Consider the following 12921-nt stretch of genomic DNA (forward strand, 5'->3'; position numbering starts at 1 on the left):
TAATTAGTCATAACAAATGACAGAAAGGGTGTAACAAATTACTACAGAAAACTGTTGAAAAAGGCCACATCACATTTGTTAGATCTTAGGCATATTTTGCTATATTAGCTGCTGTAATTACCAACTCTGAAGCATATTATTATAATGAAAGAGGGAATGAGAAACAATGGTTATTGAGCAGTGTATCTGACAGAGTGAATTTATGTACTTTGGGGCCCAATCCAGAATTTATTGAAATAAAGTGTTCTCTGGATTATGTTTGGACAACATTTGAGTAAGACTTACTGACAGACAAATACTGTCCAAGCAGAAATCAACCAGTAATGACTGCCATCTTTTTTTTTTTTGTCACCATATGAGTAGGTCAGAGAACAGTGTCTTAGTGGAAGCTGGTTTTGACCTTCAGATCTTGTTCCTTCTGTTCAGTAACTCACAATTATCTGTTACTTACATACGACGCAGATTTTCAAGTTTAATGTACTGTTCTACTGAAATTAATTTGCATTCTGAGTTTGGTTCAGGATATTTTGATAAATATTAGATTAGATAGTTTATAGAATTCTTTGTAATTTCTGTGAAATTGATAAATTTATTGTACCCTGACAGAAAAATATTTTGTTTGCTATCAAATATACCCAATGAGAATGATTTTACATGTACAGTAAATTTGTTGATATTTCTTGTGTGAGATGACAGATAAAGAAAGTGAAGTCTATAAAAGGAGATGTACAAAAGAAAAATGCAAAACAGACATCATGGAGTAAACAATATGACATTTTTGTATCCTATTTTTGTCCCAAATATTTTTCTTCTGAAAGAAGTACTGATAGATGTATTGACATTCCACTTTAAAATAGTAAATACCCAGTTTATCTGAAGCTAATTACTCCCTCAAAGTCCTGAAAGGATTTCCAGCATTTTTTTATTTACAAGCAACGTTCCAGATTTTGTCTGGATTATGCCTAAATCAGTAAGTGTACAACCCAGCTTCATTTGGTTTAATTTAGATTTGATTTAAGCTGTAATAGAAATCTTTTTCATATATATATATACAGAGAAATTACAGTATGATTTAGTAACAAATAATATCACAGGAATTCTGCTTTTGCATGTATTTGCTTTTCCCAAACCAAAATCAAGTCAGCTTAATCTGTCATAGAAAACACCGACTAAGTCTTCCTTTTTATCTTAATCTAATTTTTAGGGCCATTTCCAGGGACAGTAATTTTGTATTGCTCATTCTTTTTACCTGGAAAAAGAACCAACAGTGTGCAATTCTAGATTTAATACTTTACATTTTTTTTACTGATTATGCATCCTCTCCTTAACTGAAATTTAAGAAATTATTTGGTGCCTGGTTTTATCCTGGCTTTTACCTCATTTCTCAGAAGCTGCCACATATGTTGGTTTGTATTTTTAATATTTGACAGCATGAAAATATATAGAAAATATTTTTGCACTGTAGGTTGCACAAGTGTAATATCTTGTTGTTCTAATAACTCCTTTTTCAACTAGGCCTAGAAGTTTTCCCACAGCCATGTCACATGTGTTCATGTTCAAAACAGAAACTAATAGTTTTTCACTGTCAGGTAGAAAATAGGTCACCTCTGTACAAAATGGTAGAAAATGACACTAAACAGATTTATTCTTGCATTCGTATAGAGAGCAGTTAGGGACAGAGCAACATCATGGGGCCTAGGAAACCGTGACCTGAACTAAAGAAAATATCAAACTTAAACTTAGATTTTGGTCTGTGTTCTAGATTTCCCTTTCTACTGCATTATATATTATTTATATAATTGCTTTAGAAAACAAGACTAAACAAGACTTGCCTTTTCTTTCACTTTAAAATGACATTGGGTGTCTGTGAGCAAAAGATGCCATGCTGTAATAAATACACATTTTAAATTTTACTCCCTAATATTTGAGTTCATTTCTCTGCTGTCCACATTTCTGGCTGAGTGCTTCCAAATGTCTATTGGTAGATGGTATTAATATGCTAATACAAACATGTTTCTTTAAAGAAAATGGCCATCAAAATCATTAATTCATTCTGTGATAAGAAACAAAACCTCAACAGTTGTACTAATTAATGTTCAGATATGGATTACTTTGATAGAAGTGCTTTATCACTTATAACAAAACATACATGGTGAGTGTAAGATTTTAAGACATCAGCCACCTAAAAATGAAGGTTGGGTCATGGATAAATCTTGTGGTTTAGCTCCTATTGGCAACCAAGCACCACACAGCCGCTCGCTCCCCCTCTCCCACTGATGGGATGGGGGAGAGAATCTGAAGAGCAAAAAGTAAGAAAACTCGTGGGTTGAGATAAGAACAGATTAATAATTGAAATAAAATAAAATATTATAATAATAATAATAATAATAATAATAATAATAATAATAATAATAATGTAATGAAAAGGAAAACAACAAGAGAGAGAGGGGAACAAAACCCAAGGAAAAAAACAAGTGATGCAACCGCTCACCACGCACTGAACAATGCCTAGCCAGTCTCCAAGCAGTGATTGCTGCTCCCTGCCAACTTCCCCCAGTTTATATACTGAGCGTGACGCCATATGGTATGGAATAGCCCTTCGGGCAGTTGGGGTCAGCTGTCCTGGCTGTGCCCCCTCCCAGCTTCTTGTGCACCTGGCAGAGCATGGGAAGCTGAAAAGTCCTTGACCAGTGTAAACATTACTTAGCAACAACTAAAACATCAGTGTTCTGTCAACATTATTCTCATCCTAAATCCAAAACACAGCACTGTACCAGATACTAGGAAGAAAATTAACTCTATCCCAGCTGAAACCACGACAATAAAAAAGTGACTATAAGTATTTGGAAAAGAGAAATAGTAGTGAAAATCCTTCTCACTATGTAACTTTACAGATTCAGAAAGTTTAAAGCCAGAAGGACTATTCAATCATTTAATCTGTTCTCATATATCTATCACAGTTCATTACATTTCATTCACTTATTCCTGTGTTGGCCTAGTAATTTGTGAACTTCTGCCAGGTCTTCATTTTGGGAGCTATGTCTTTGACTATATTGTAAGGAAATTACTAAAGTGGAGTCCCAAACTCCACTTATATCTCTGCACATCATTGCAATATAAATATACAATATTAAGAAGGCTAACATACTCTTACAAAAGTGGTCTAGCTGTCAGAGTGCAGTGAATAGCAAAAGTAAAAATAAAACATGAAGTACAGTGAGCTGTATGGCACACAGTCACTCTGTATCCTGGGACAACTCTATCAACAGACTGTAATTGAATCAATCTTTATGTTTCTTTTCCACAGGATCAAAAGCAGACAATACTCATTACTAGAGGAAATAATTTCCTGACTTTTTAGAGAGTAGGGCTGTGTTATTTCTATGCCTAATTTATGACTCCATTATTTTATGGAGGAATATATCACTGACACTCCAAAGAAATGAGGTTACCTATACTGAAATGTTCTAAAGCAGAATAATATAAAAATATAGAGAAATTAGTATTGTAACTAGGGAATAATTTGCTTCCTTAATTGCAATTTCTTTGACAAAAATTGTAATGGACAACATTTAATTTCAGAAGCATTTTCTTCAAATCATGCTTTTCTGGGTAGAGATCTTATGCTTCCCTACTACTTAGAAATAAAAAGGTACAGGTGAACCTTTGCCAAAGTCTGATAGATATCCAAAACAAAGCATCCCCAATAATTTCAACAGCACCGGTATACAACTAAGGTATTCATATGTTTGTGTAATGTTACTTCTACATGTGGGTCATAGAAGATAAATGAAGCTGACAGGGCTACAAAGCGAACCAATGTCAAAGGTAAAATAGCTGATGTTCCTTAGCATCACTCATCTTTCCTCCTGTCTATAATATGCACCTGAGAAAGAAAAATATGCAGAGGTATCAAAAAAGAAATGTTAAGGCAGTTTTAAGAGTAAGTCAGTTGAAACCTGAAAAACCCCAGTGTCCTGGTTTCAGCTGAGATAGAGTTAATTTTCTTTATAGTAGCAGGTATGGGGCTATGTTTTGGATTTGTGCTGAAAACAGTGTTGATAACACAGGGATGTTTTAGTTGTTGCTGCACTAGTCGAGGACTTTTCAGCTTCCCGTGCTCTGCCAGGTGCAGAAGAAGCTGGGAGGGGACACAGCCAGGATAGTTGATCCAAACTGGCCAAAGGGCTATTCCATATCATATGATGTCATGCTCAGTATATAAAGCTGGGGAAGAAGAAGGAGGGGGGGACGACACATATTTGGAGTGATGGTGTTTGTCTTCCCAAGTAACCATTACGCGTGATGGAGCCCTGCTTTCCTGGAGATGGCTGAACACCTGCCTGCCCATGGGAAGTAGTGAATGAATTCCTTGCTTTGCTTCGCTTGCATGCGTGGCTTTTGCTTTACCTATTAAACTGTTTTTATCTCAACCCTTGAGTTTTCTTGCTTTTGCTCTTCCGATTCTCTCCCCCATCCCACCGGGGGGTGAGTGAGCGAGCGGCTGCGTGGTGCTTAGTTGCTGGCTGGGGCTAAACCACGACACCGAGTCTTCTAAAGGGTCTCTTAAAAGGATCCTATGGACAATCTCTCAGACGTAAAGCAAAGATATCACATTAAAGGAATATGTTTTCATATTTTGTTATTAAGGTAAAATAATTACTTTGTCTTTAGTATAAATACATGAAAATCTGTAATCACATCACCATTCCAGCTTATGGAGAAAAAAATCACTATAGAGAATACTCATACTCCTTGAAATTTAACCTGGTTTCTTCACTGTAAGAGGACACAAATTTTAGCAAAAAGTGAGTTTAAAGGACAGGTATCACCAATAGATCTGTCTTTAACCCATAAAATAGAGGGAGGGTTCAACAAAATGTCTGTCTAATCAATGGCAACTTCTCACTTTCCTGGCCCCTTCTACACATCTGCACCTCAAAATCATGCAGCACAATAGCACAGAATATTTTCTCTGGGGTCTCCCAGCTTTGGGTTTAGTTCTCGAGATGGTTTCTAATCAGAGATGCTTCTTTTGATGGATGAAGTTACATTCTAATGTGTTAATAATAAAAATAAAAAATAAAATGAACTGTCAGAGAGAGATGAACAATATTTTATATTACAACTAAAAATACTATGTAGTTAAAATTAACTACATTTGTAAATTATAGACTGTTTTATTTTGACAGTTTCTAATAACAATTTTCTATTGCTCTTGATATGATATTTTCCATTTTAAAACTATGTTATTTTTAAGTGAAAAAAGTTTTTATTTATGAAGAAAAACAAGAACCTTTTTTTTGCCTTGGGTCAAAACACATATTTTTGGCTCAATCAAAAGAAACTTTTTTCAATTCTTCCTTAAAGTCCTAAACACCATTGGTCCTATTCTACCTTACTTTAATATTTCTGACATCATAGCTTCTAAAGAAATCTTTCTCTTCACCTGAGACATCAGTGTTGCAAGGAGAGTTTGGTTTCCTGTAGAAGAAAGTCATTTTTTCCTAATCATATGTCAAAAGTTTGCAGTGAGGAACCTCCAGTTTTTTGGGTTTTTTTTTTTTTGAGGACAAAAAATAAAATAAACCCCCTTCCCCTATCAAGTTTGCACTGTTGGCAGTTTTCCAAAGTGAGTTACCCTCTGAAATGAAGCACATAAAAAAACCAAACCAAACCAAACCAAACCAAACCAAACCAAACCAAACCAAGCTGTGTTTTTTGTTTTTTGTTTTTTTTTTTTTCTCTTGGCTAATTGCTAGTCAGCTCACTATCATAGGTGACTATGATATGTCCATTGCTATCCATTAAAGTAAACATAACTTACTCCAAATTTAATTTTCAGATGACTAAAGGGAAGAAAGTAAGTGTCCTACTGTAATTGCTGTCCCAGCTATGCAGCTTGGGATAATCTTATTCATAAGACTTTCTAAGTAGCACAGATGAACAACTTTGTTAGATGTTGTAACTTGACTTGTACACAGTGTATAAAAAAGGAGACTTCTCATGCTCTAGTTAATTAATTGGATTATGCCTTCAAAAGGATTGATGATTAATATGCCCTCATTCTGAGCATTTTTGAAGAAAGTTTGCAGAACAGACTTCAGAACAACCTACAGATGAACTTTCAACTTGTGCTATAACACAGTCTTCTTTGGAAAAGACAGTTTTAGAGTGCAGGAAAGAATGCTAAGGAGAAGATGAAGTGCCCTACTTTTATGAAGTGTGGCACCTAAAGATGAGCTAAATCCTTAGTGGCACTTTAAAAATGTCACTGTCATGATTCCCAACTTCCTTGTTCTGTGAATGGCTTCTTTTTTCTTATCAGATAGACTTTAGGCTAAGGGATTGGTCAAGTACCCTGGACATCAGGAAATATGAAGTATTAGACACAGAATCCTACAAATATTTTTACTAATTAATTATAGATTGATATTCCTTAATACATTAGTCTCCAGTCCTACATAGACTTAGGAATACTCTGAATACTAATTTAGTACATAGAAGTAGACATTGAATCTAGCTGGACTAGCATAAAGAATTCTGGAAAACTGAAAATACTGCCTCATCTTGGATTGTAATTTTCTCCAGAGAAGCTCTATTTCCTGTACTCATAGGCATGAACATTGTGTCCGGAATAACTGAAAACAAAACAAAAAGTTTAACTTATTTCCAGTTTTTAAATTTTTCTATCACTTCACTTGCACAGAACATATATGAAAAACTAAGGAAGTAATTAGTAATTTCCAAAGATCTTCGGACCTGTAAAAATTCCAAATGAACACTGAAATATAGCCAATCAAAACCTACCAGAAATACCGAAAACTGTGACAAGCTGAATACTATATTTAGAGGCTTGCACTGGTCCCAGGTTTGAAATAAATTTAACTAGTCTAAGTTTGTAGCCTTGTGGAAATCACTACTGATTGCTGTAGAAGACCTCTGCAGGATCAGAGATTTACAATAGTGCATAGTAGATTGTAAAAGGATTTCAACTGAATGACTGATTAAATTGATTGTTTGGCCTGTTAGATGTCTATAGGTGTGGAGTCTGTGAAGGGATATACAGGGATGGTTAACCATACTGTGATAGCTGACCTTCAAGCTATTCTTTCCTCAGACTCAAAATTTCCCTTTTTTTATAACAGTTCCCAGATGCTCTGAAATCCCAACGATCAGCAGAATTCTGGTACATTAGGCATTTCATAAAACCTGATAAAATTTTATTCCTTGGATCAAACTCCCTACCATTAGCCTGAGTAATATTTCCCAGCTATGTGTTTCTGGGGTGAGGTGACAGCACAGAACATTTGTTTAGAGCTATACACATCCAAGGGATTGTCACACATTGTCATATACGTAAAAATGTTCACATATCAATGGAATAAATATCCAAAATGAGATCTAAACTAGCTTGAGGGCAGGAGAATAACATTTTTATTTAACCTTTGGTTATTAATTCTGCTCCTGGGAGGGAAATAAATGGTTTTGGTGTTTCAGGCAGCTGATGTACTCAAAACCTAGATTTTTTCTTAAACTTTGTTGACTATAAAATGCTTGGGGGCAGAAAGAATGGTGCTTTGTAACTCAAAATTGTTGCAGGATAAGAAAGGCATAGCTTTATCATGAAAGTAATATTTAATGTTACATATTTTATACTGGCACAGCACTTTCCATTTCAAGGGATTGTGGAAGTCTGCATGCACACACACTACTCTGTAACCTGACATTCAGCACAGCCAAGAGGAAGAAAAAGATACCTTCTTGTCTTGATATCAGAGGCATGACTACTCAATACCAATTTATCTGCAATTCTTAACGAAAAATAGGGCAACTGATACACCTGGTATACAAGTCCTATATTCAGAACATAGAAAGATCAAAATAAACACCAAGTCACTAAACCTAAGATGTGCTCTGAAGCTGGGAAAAAAAAATTAATAATGTCATTAATATTTAAAACTTGTCTAAAAGAACTCTCTTCAATATTTATAAGGCATCTTAAAACTGCACCAGAAATGCTAAATACTGCAGAAATGCTTAAAATCCAGAATGCAAGTCTGTGTCACTAACACCCTTTTACTTAGACAGCTTTCTTGCAAATTCTTGCAGAAGATACACTTTTACATATAGAAACCTTGCCTAGCAGAATTCCATCTCATTAGCTTAAATAGCTGTTGAAGCACCAAATATATTTACTAATTACTATTATGTAAACTCTGCAATGACTATCCTGTAGCTGATTTGATTTACAGAATGGCAAAGAATAAAAATCCTCTCATTTCACATTCTATTTTTTCCCAACCGTAATATGAAAGAATCAAAAAATAAAGGTTTTACAACTGTTTTAAAGAAATTTTAGTTGGGAATTAAGAACATCTCATTTGTCTTATTAAGATAGCCAATGATTAAGAAATATAAAACCCAAGAGATTTATGGATTGATCTTATTCTCTCCTCCCACTTTCTGAATTTTGTGACTGCTATATAAGAACTGATAATAATAATTTGGTGTTATGACCTCTTTGCACCCCATTGATATCTCTGTGAACTTACCTCAAGTCAGTATCAGCCAGATGCTCTGAGGGCAAGACATTGTAGTAATACCTTCAATACAGGAGCTTTCTGGAAACTTTAGCTAATAATGGAAATAACCACATCACTGAGTTGGCATTTGTCGTGGTTTAGCCCCAGCCGGCAACTAAGCACCATGCAGCCACTCGCTCACTCCCCCCCGGTGGGATGGGGGAGAGAATCGGAAGAGTAAAAGTGAGAACACTCGTGGGTTGAGATAAAAACAGTTTAATAGGGAAAGCAAAAGCCACGCACGCAAGCAAAGCAAAACAAGGAGTTCATTCACTGCTTCCCATGGGCAGGCAGGTGTTCAGCCATCTCCAGGAAAGCAGGGCTCCATCACGCACAATGGTTACTTGGGAAGACAAACACCATCACTCCGAATGTCCCCCATTCCTTCTTCTTCCCCAGCTTTATATACTGAGAATGATGTCATGTGGGATGGAATAGCCCTTTGGTCAGCTTGGATCAACTATCCTGGCTGTGTCCCCTCCCAGCTTCTTCTGCACCTGGCAGAGCATGGGAAGCTGAAAAGTCCTTGACTAGTGCAGCAACAACTAAAACATCTCTGTATTATCAACACTGTTTTCAGCACAAATCCAAAACATAGCCCCATACCAGCCACTATAAAGAGAATTAACTCTATCTCAGCTGAAACCAGGACAGCATTTTTGGGTGTTAGGCAGGATCCACACAGAAGTGATGGCAAGAGATGACAACAGGAACTTCTTAAATCTCTCCATACGCTTACTAATTTCATATTTGAGGACTATACTGGGAAATAAATCTATTCAATTTATAGGCAAGCAATTTCTAAGACAGTGGGGTTTCTTGGATGGTTCAGTAGGGTTTCTACTTCTCAACTATCTGTTCAGTTTCATGAGGAAATACAAAATTTCTTCACATCATCTGTTGCTGAAACCAGACCAGGATCACTTTGCTATTACTCTTTATCCATAAGTGGGTGTTGGTATGGTGTGTGGGTTTACTCTTGCTCAGTGCTGTGCTATCAGTCAACTTGTGTGGGAAGAGTGGAGCAGAAAAAGCACACATACACACACAGTGTTCCCTAAAGTTTTAATTTGCTTAAACCAAAGATGTAGTAAAGAGAAATTTTTTACTATGATTGATGGGCTGCAATAGCAAAACGTAGTGAATGGCAAATCAAAAAACAGTACTCCCTCCTCTACCAAAAAGAAAGGGAGGCTTTGTTGAGGAAAAACAGCAGCACTGATCAGGCACGGCGTCCTTGACCAGAGGAGACACTGCTGCGGCAGCTGCTCTCTCTGCTTTCCCTTGGTTTCTCTTCTTATAAGGGTGGGGTTTGCCATTTAGACGTCTGTATTTTCATCGAATATAGAATGCTTACATATGTTAGACGTGTGTTCTCTGTTTACCTAAAGCTGGTGCTACTCAGCTCCCAACATTTCATTTCTTTACTGACCAGTACTGCTGTACCCAGTGTTGGAATAAACTTGTGCAACTGCACTATGAAATGTTTCTAGATACAGTGTTTCATTTTGAACTTATTGCACAGAATTTAGAGCACCTAATTCATAAGAGATTATTCAAATAATTTGTTTTACCATCACTGTTCAAGACTGTCCAGGCCCCATTTAATGTACTGGTATTCAAACCATTCTATGAAAATAGATATTTTATTTTCTTGTAAGCCTTTAGTGACCACCTCTTGGTGATTATTGCAGCATGTTCACACAAACTCTGGTGAAATAATGATATGATATGTGAGTGTTTACGCATGGGAAATTCAGATACAAAAGGATGAAATGCAAAATGAACTCTAATTTTGGGTAGCTGATATTAAGTATCTAAGACCAATTTTCATAAGTCTTTAATTGATATATTTAATCTTAATTTCCATTATGTATCCTTTCAAACATTTTGTAGGTAAGAAGCCAAAAGGCTATCACTTCAAGCCTCCAGAAAATGAAGCATCTGGTTTCCTGGCTATCCTGAAAAATTAAAAAAAATAACAACTTTAACTCCAGACCTAGTTCATACTAAGAATAATGAGGCAGTTATAAAAAAGGCCTGTATTCTAGTACCAGTTCCCAAAATAATCCTTATCACAGTCAAATCACATTTTTCCTAATGTTAGTCTAAATTGCTTTTAAACCCTACCCACTTACTGGAGCATTCCTGTTGGTCCTGAATACCACACACAATTAAACTTTTGGTTACAAATAATGTATTTTTGTAATGTAGTTAGGTGGTTTCTTTTAGGAAGAGGCTGCCAGATGAACAAGTAATTTAAAAGCTCTCTCTAATGTTCAAGTAATAAAGATTGTGTTAAATCTTCCAGTGTCCGCTATCTAGTGCTCACTTAGACCATGCTCTAGGAGATATTACTTATCTTACATTCAGAAACTCTTACTTCATGACTTCGCTATACATGCTGCTTTACCCAGGAACTTGCAGTTTAGTCACTAAAAATACTTTTACTGAAAGTAAACCTCTGTAAATGAATGGCCTGCTGATGAGAGAGACAGGGTCTGGTATACAGGACAAGAGAGGGTGAAAAGATTGCCAAATCCCCTCTTCTCTCTGTTCTTAGCATTACTGTTCTTGGTATTCTTCCCCAGTTTAATTACAGAGGAAGTCATTGACACAACAATAATTCCTGAAATTACTAATATACTTCAGATACCTGATGTCACAGTAGAACAAAAGCAGCTTACAATGCTTAATTCTTACCCATTCTTATCAGTGTCATCCATTTTAATTTAATGACCATATTTTTAAAAGCCATTTCAGATATGCAAATATATGAAAACTTTATTGTTAGAATCTCAATGAGGTTTAAGTACAAACCATAATCTGACAAAAACAATAGTGTTTAGAATTACAAGCAGATGTGAAAAGAATAAAATAGAAAACAATTTTCCTGCTAGGACACATTATGTTGTTAAAAGTTTGGAATAAATTATGTCTTTTGTCAGAATCAGGACACAAATTTTAAACATAAGCCAACCAAAAATGTAGGTTATAACAAAAAATAGTTGATATTCTGTGCTTTGAAATACTAAATAATCAGTACTTAAATATAAAACAATGAAATCTGCTAAGCTAGGACTTCCCTCAAACAACTGAGATCTTATCATGTGAAATTCTAATTTTTCATAAAGTCTGAAAACAGGAAGAAGAGGAAAAGAAAGCTATCCCTTTGTTAGAATTTTAAGCTACCCGTATTTGTTCTGTAGTACAAGCAGAATGTGCTGGAGGTGACAAATATATAATCATTTACAATATGATCATATCTAACAAATCAATGAATCTACTTTACCATTCATTCCTAATAAAGATGTCAAATGGCCTAAACAACTTATAGTTCAAACTATGAATAGATATAAAATAGGTATGAAGTAACAATGAAATGTTTATGTTTCACAATAAACACTTTTATCCTATTGACTGACATACCATTGTTGTTCTATCTTGCAAATATTTAGGTTTGTGCAGGGTCCAATTCTGTAAATATTACACTTGTACAAACATAATATGTATGATGTATAAAAAAAAGAGCATTTATATAGCAATTATCTTAAAGGCTAATAGTAAAGAGAATAAATAGACTTGAATCATACAATCACAGAATTGTACAATGGTTTGGAAGGGACCTTTGAAGATCATCTAGTTCCAACTCCCGTGCCATGGACAGGGACATCTTTCACTAGATCAGGTTGCCCCAAGCTCCATCCAGCCTGACCATGAACAGGGCCAATGATGGGGCATCCACAACTTCTCTGGGAAGCCTGTTGCATATCTCACCACCCTCATTGTAAAAAATTTCTTCATTATATCCAATCTAAATCTACCCTCTTTCAGTTTGAAACTGTTGTCCCTTGTCCTGTCACTACAGGCCATGGTAAAAAGTCTTTCTCTGTCTTTCTTACAAACCCCCTTTATATATTGAAAGGCTGCAATTAAGGTGTCCCTGGCACCTTCTCTTCTCCAGGCTGAACAAATCCAACTCTCTTAGCCTTTCTTCACGGGAAAGGTGTTCCAGCCCTCTGATCATTTTCATGGCCCTCATCTAGACCCACTCTAACAGGTCCACGTCTTTCTTGTGCTGGGGGCCTCAGAGATGAACACAGAACTACAGGTGGGGGCTCACTAGAGCATAGTAGAGAGGCAGAATCACCTCCCTCGACCTGCTGTCCACACTTCTTTTTATGCAGCTCATGATACAATTGGCTTTCTGGGCTGCAAGTGCACATTACTGGCTCATGTCCAACCTTTCATCCTTCAGTATCCTCAAGTCTTTCTCTGCAGGGCTGTTCTCAATTCATTCATCCCTCAGCTTGTACTGATATTGGGGATTGCCCTG

The sequence above is a fragment of the Mycteria americana genome, chromosome 3, assembly GCF_035582795.1.
Source record: "Mycteria americana isolate JAX WOST 10 ecotype Jacksonville Zoo and Gardens chromosome 3, USCA_MyAme_1.0, whole genome shotgun sequence".
Lineage (NCBI taxonomy): Eukaryota > Metazoa > Chordata > Aves > Ciconiiformes > Ciconiidae > Mycteria > Mycteria americana.